General features: G+C 42.2%; 1 protein-coding gene across 1 annotated transcript in view; it reads left to right on the top strand.

Annotated features, from left to right (window-relative positions):
• The first annotated feature begins 669 nt into the window (after positions 1-669).
• The window catches only part of wwp2 (WW domain containing E3 ubiquitin protein ligase 2), a 118,341-nt gene continuing 112,839 nt past the window's right edge, over positions 670-6,171 (top strand). Inside the window, exon 1 of the mRNA XM_088613753.1 lies at positions 670-760. The gene's annotated coding sequence lies outside the window, so the exon portion shown is untranslated. The remainder of the gene's footprint in view (positions 761-6,171) is intronic.

The raw sequence follows: 6,171 nt of genomic DNA, 5'->3' as shown, positions 1-6,171 counted from the left end.
CCAGAACAGCTGTGATTCTCTATGACAGGGTCATCAAGTCCTGGAGGGCCACTGTGTTTACAGTTTTTCTAAGCCTCTTTAAAGAACCAGCACCCAGGGGAGGGGTTGGTACTGTACATTGGTTAAATCCCTTAATGAGGTGGTTTGGATTGAAGAGAAATTATTTGGAATGAAAATCAATGCCATGACCTTCCTGGATTTGAATCTGACATCCCTGCATAATGAGCAGCGTTTGGATTAAACCATGTCTTCGTCCCATCTTCCAAATATCTCATGAGGTACTCTATTTTCCATGGTGTAGACACTAGAGACTTGTTTTCATTTAATGTAGACCCAGTAGGGAGTACCAGTTAAACGGGGGCAAATTTCCATGACAAGATTTTGTTTCTAACTCTATGCTGTCACACGATGAGGTTCCCAGAGATTTAATCGGTAGACATTGTCATGGTCTCAGCTGTCTTTTTGACATACATTAGGAAAGGTTACCAAATTAGCGAAATATAACGAAACGGTGAACTAGAGGATCTGCAGCAACACTATACATAACAACTCCGGATTCCAGTCTCGTTTGTGTTAAAACTGAGGGGTCCCTACTAATACCACGGAATAAAACGAAGAATCATATTCCAGCCAGGGACGATCGGGCTGCACTCCGCTGTTTCCCGAAAGGCTTTGCGGCTCTCCAGCCAGAGTCATGTGACTCTGACATTGAGGCGGAAATGAAAGTTAACTAGAGGCACCGGAGCTGAGCAGGAGCAAGGTACGCCAGAGCTTTTGGAAATTGTATTTCTCTACCGCGATAAGCTTCCCTTCTGTCTGGAGCCGGCTTTCTCCAAAGTGACACCTTTTCTCTTACGGAGGGTCAGATTACTGAAGCTTGTTTTGCTACCGTGCTGAGAAGTGCTGCCTGCCTGCTTGCTTGTGGTTTGTGTGTGTTATTCTAGTCCGGATACGTATTGGTAACAGACAGCAGCGTTTGTTTTGTTCCCATTCGCGATACAGGGGAAACGCGGGGCTGACGTGCTCATATGGGGGTTCAGTCTGCAGTGCCCGGGGGTGTCCAGGGTTTGTAACGTACGCTAGAACAGAGATGCGGTGGGTAGGACTGAAACCCGAGTCGTAGTGATACTGTAGCTCTGTTTCTTCCTTATTTCTCGGAGCACGCAGTTTAAGGTGTGTTTGTTGCCGCATTTAGCAAGCAAAAATGAGGAAACATTTCGCACCGTTTAGTCATGGGGAGTTCGGTGTTGTAACATTCTCTTCTGACTCCTTTTGGCATCCAGAACTATACTACTACAATATTTTTCATCCCCCATACCGGAGTTTTCTTTAAAAGGATGGATAAAATTACTGCTTGATTGATTTCCTCGCGTTCAGGTGAAAATGTATCGTACGTAAGGCTGGCGTCTTCCACCTGCGAAGGGAAAATGTAATTTCGTCAGCTGTGCACAGGACTGCGGTATTGAAGTCTCTCCTGGGTCGTAATACTCGCAGGAGGGGCTGCTTGTACACAAAGCGTCTCTTGTCCGATGGAGGGTATTTCATGGTCAGCAGAGGTCGGTCCTAAGGGCGGCAGGGGAAACAGAAACTAATGCTGGGTTACCCAAGATGTGCCACCATCCCTGTTCTGATCAACAGTCTTCGTAGACAGCATGCTGAAAGACGATTGTTCTGCTGATAAGCATCTTCAGCTTTCGTCATTTTTTTTAGTCAATCTAATAAATTCTATCTGTTACTGTTTTGGGGCCAGACTCCTTCTTCAAACTTATTGATGGCGCACACAGTGCATTCCCTGCTTTGTGGTAAAGACTTCAAATAATTAAACAAATTGAAGACGCAATGCAAAGGGGGTATTTCTACCCATACAATCCGTCCAATCACGCAACGCCTAATCCGTAAGTGAGTATTAGGCGGCATTGGTGTCGGAGAGTGTTAATTAGGTCTGTGGCTATCGCTTCCTCACCTGATCTGCTGTCGCATGGCATCCAGGTGCGGTAGCGCTTCAGTGGCGGAAGAAGTGGGGTCCCTCCTATATGTGAAGTACTTTGGTAAAGCATTCTATTAAAGCAAGGATCTGTCATCCTTGAGCCCGATTCACAAAGGATTGGTAAGACGGAAAACGTATAAAGCTGAAACGTAGTCTGTGTCGGAACAGTGGTAAAAGACAGTGCTTCTGTCACCTGACTGGTGATTGAAAAGCCCAATTGCTTATTTTCCAATGGGACCTAGTTTTGAACAGATGGCACTACAACCTTTTTCGAGCCAGGCTGAAGTTTTGAGTACATTCAATACTGCAGGAGGCTTAACTATAAGGTGTGTATATTTGATTCACAGCAGGTTTATTGCATACTGTGTTGATTCTAGTTTCTGTGTATAGCATGAGGTAGTAACAATAAACTTTTTTTATGTGTTGCTTTTAATACTGGCTTCTCAAAATCGCTTTATAGTAAGAAGAAAGGTGCTCTATGAGAGAAGACAGCAGAGTTACACGATTACAGTGTGAGTTTGGAATGCAGTAGGAAGGCGAAGGGGCAGACGCAGAACCAATTAAATAGAAGCCCTTCTAAACGGCATGCTAAATATAATATAGAAGATTTTATATCGTTTAAAGGGGGCAGAGCGCTGGCTCTGTGGCTCAGGATCTGCGCCTGTGGCTGGAAGGTTGTCGGTTCGTATCCCGCGGCCGGCAGAGGAATCCTACTCCGTTGGGCCCCTGAACAAGGCCCTTAACCCTAGCTGCTCCAGGGGCATCGTATAAAACATATAAGACCCTGCGCTCTGAGCCCCAAGCCTCTCTCCCTGTCTGTGTGTCTCATGATGAGCAAGTTGGGATATGCGAAAAGACAAATTCCTAATACAAGAGATTGTATATGGCCAATAATAGTGATCTTATCTTAAATATGAAGGTTTTGAGTCTGAGGTAAGGTAGCCTGTGTGCGCGCTCCGTGGAACGGAGTGCTGATGTGTCCAAAGCAGCAGATTTGTCCAGTTTCCAGTTTACATCCTCTTGCAAGACTGACATAACTGTGGAAAATAAGAAAACATATTGACTGTTTGGTTACTGGCTGCCTGAGGGATTTTCTTTCGATGGAGGAGTTCTTGTGCATCTCCCACTTCTCTAATTTACTAATGATAGTGTTTCTTTGGTGTGATCCTGCACAGCCACCTTTTAACATGGTGATTTGACACATTAGCTCTCGCTGCTGTAGCTCCTCTTGACTCTTGTTACTGCTGTTCTAGAGCTAATTACTAAGAAGCCAGTTGTTGACGTACCAAAGACAAGCCATATGCTTTTAAAATGTGGTTCCTGTGATACAGAAAGTACTCCCACATTAAAGTGAGCATTACTTCTCCCATGTATTTTTAGTTCTAATTCTTCTTGAATTATTAGTGCTAATACTATATAGGCCTATGAGTTTGAAGCCTTTCTGGATATCGGCATGCCTGGGATAACACTGCACCTCTATTTTTGTTATGCAAATCCAGATATATCGTATTACTCTAATTCTGCCCTGATCTTTGTGGTCATTGACCCATGTATTTGAATGGAGGTCCAGTAATTACACTAAATATACCTCATTGTGCATGTTATGTATGTTAATTGGATCCATTTAAATCACTGGGCAGCGGCTTTATCTGGGTCAAAACCTTTCTGCACCTTTCTGATTTTGTATGGAGGGGGAGGTATGTTCCGTAGTGCCGTCTGCATGACAGGCAACGGATTTCGGCAGCACTTTGTGGTTGTGTTCCGAGTCACGTCAGGTTATTCCCTGTGAAATTAGTCACTAAAATCTATGATGTTTGTTGATGTTGGCTAAATTGTTCCCATGCGTTTTGGCTTTGTTAGAATTGGTTCCCAAGACCTCCGGTTTATGAGATACTTCAAAGTATGAATAATATTTTCATATTGCCACTGAAATTTGTTGGCCCTTCCAAACCCCAATTTACAGCCAGTGTGTGTCTATGTGCCAGCCGAATTTGAAGCCCCACATTTGTGCTTTCTTTAAAATGTATACTGAGTGCACGCCCATTTCTAAAAGGTTTTTTCATAGCAGGAGTTCGTAATTAGACTTTTGTTTTGGATACACTGGTGGGGTAGGTGGGCTGGATTATTTAATCCACTGCAAATTGCAGAAAAATAAAGGAGTGCATATAGGTTTATTTAATGAGTATAGTGTTGTGTGTGTTTATCAAGTTGTATGAATTACAGATTTTCTGCCATGCATTCATCTTTTAATGTAATGCATTGATTTGTTTGCAAACCATCTTTGCAGTCTTCCGTTTGCTGTTTGCTGGCGCCTGATGAAGTGAGTGGTTGGATGAATCGTGTTTATATAGTCCTGGTACTTTATATGCATTTGACCTCCTACAAAATATACAGAAGCTCAGCCCACACATTCAGTACAATGTGCTGCCCAGAAAGAAAGTAATTATCCAGTTTTCTTGCAGTTCTGCTTCCATGGGTATTGCTACAACCTTGTGCATGGCCACCAGCATGATGTGAAAGGCTGAGCTGCAAGCTGGATACCTGTATATAGAAAGAAAGCACTGCAGGCCTATGGAGGTGATTCTAAAAAACTGCACAGCCCTCTAGTCGGACCACGCCCGGAATACTACCTGCAGCTCTGCCCCCACGTTTTAAAAGGGATGTTGAATAAAATATAAAGAGAAGCAGCATGGACTAATTCCACGAGAGAATCTTGATTATAGTCATAATTCTTTTTTAGTCTTGGTAAGAGTCTGCTCACCGGAGGTGTGATTGAGGCTCATTGTAAAGCTGTTGAAGTAGCTGACCCTAGCAACTATTCCAATCAGCACGCAAATACAAGGACATAACTGGAGACTTATTGTGCACAAAGAATTAAAGACCTAATTATCAAACCTTGCTGAGGAAGCACATGTTCTGGGATCTATCAAAAACTGGGCTTGATGCAGTGATGATCTAGAAGATGGCCAGCTGTGGTGGTTTGAATGGCATACTGTCATCATGTGAGTCTTGGGACTTGGTACGTCTTGGCATTTATTTTTTAAGGTCACAGAATACTGGAGTAAAAAACTCACCAGTCAAAGCTGGTTTAACAAAATGTGCTTTAATTGACGTTAACTAAAAGCTTTCCCAGACTGACCAGAGGCTTTGGGGCTTTAAAATGGTAACTGTTGATTCATTGGCTATTTTGTGTTTGTTAGGGGTAATCTGAAGACTAAAGCTGGCATGACTCACCTGGTGTAGTTCAGAAAGGAAGAAGTGCGCCTCTATATCCTATATGGTGGTGGCTGTGGAACGCTGGCATTTTCTGAAAAATAACCCATTTTGAAGTCTTAATGGGAATTTATGGCTGAGCTATAAATTGTAAAAGATGAGGGACATTGGTAAGTTCTCATAGCATGGACAATTATGCATGTTAAAACAAGCAAATGCACATAACCCCTCTAGAATAAAAGGCCTCTGTTTTATTAAACCCCTTTTATTAAATTTTATTAAGAGATATCTAAGCTGGAGCAATGGATCTGGGGCCATGTCCTGTGTTCACAGTTCAAGAGCACTGTTTATACCAGGGGGTTCTTTTGAGTGTAATACCACCGAAGTTATGGCATATTATTTATTTGGAAGAAACATACAGCACAGAATCTTAAATGTTTTTATTAATAAGCAAAATTACACAACATTATATGTTGTACACATCAGCCTTTTTGATGGTTTTGTAATCTGTTGTTACTGTATGTGTTCTTATAGAGTAATTATTGAGAAGGAATTAATCATAATGTACAAGGGGTCATCATTTCAATTCTCTTTTTCTCTGTGGGAGAATAACATGATTCTGTTTGATAATGACCTGCAGGAGTAAGCTGTTCAATTGTTTAGACTTTTTTGATCTAAGAGGGTTTAAAGCAGGGGAGATAAGAACAATCAGATGGTTTAATTAGATTGCCACCTAATTACTAAGAATCCCTGACAGTCTGCACCTAGATGGGGATATCATAGCTACAGATTTAATGTGCAGAAGTGTTTTGGGAAAACTGGACCATTTAACTGTCTTTTGGATCACTTTAGTCTTGTGGCTTGTAAAATCAGGTGTATCGTGGAGGTCCTACTCTTTTACCCATCCATAACTAAAACTGAACTGAAATAAGACTGTGGAAGGAGTGCTAGATCTTTACACTTTGAGGGTA

This window comes from Lepisosteus platostomus, chromosome 20 (genome assembly GCF_059453375.1).
Source record: "Lepisosteus platostomus isolate fLepPlt1 chromosome 20, fLepPlt1.hap1, whole genome shotgun sequence".
Classification (NCBI taxonomy): Eukaryota; Metazoa; Chordata; class Actinopteri; order Semionotiformes; family Lepisosteidae; genus Lepisosteus; species Lepisosteus platostomus.
The sequence above is the reverse complement of the archived record's forward strand: the minus strand, read 5'-3'. Positions and strand labels throughout refer to the sequence as shown.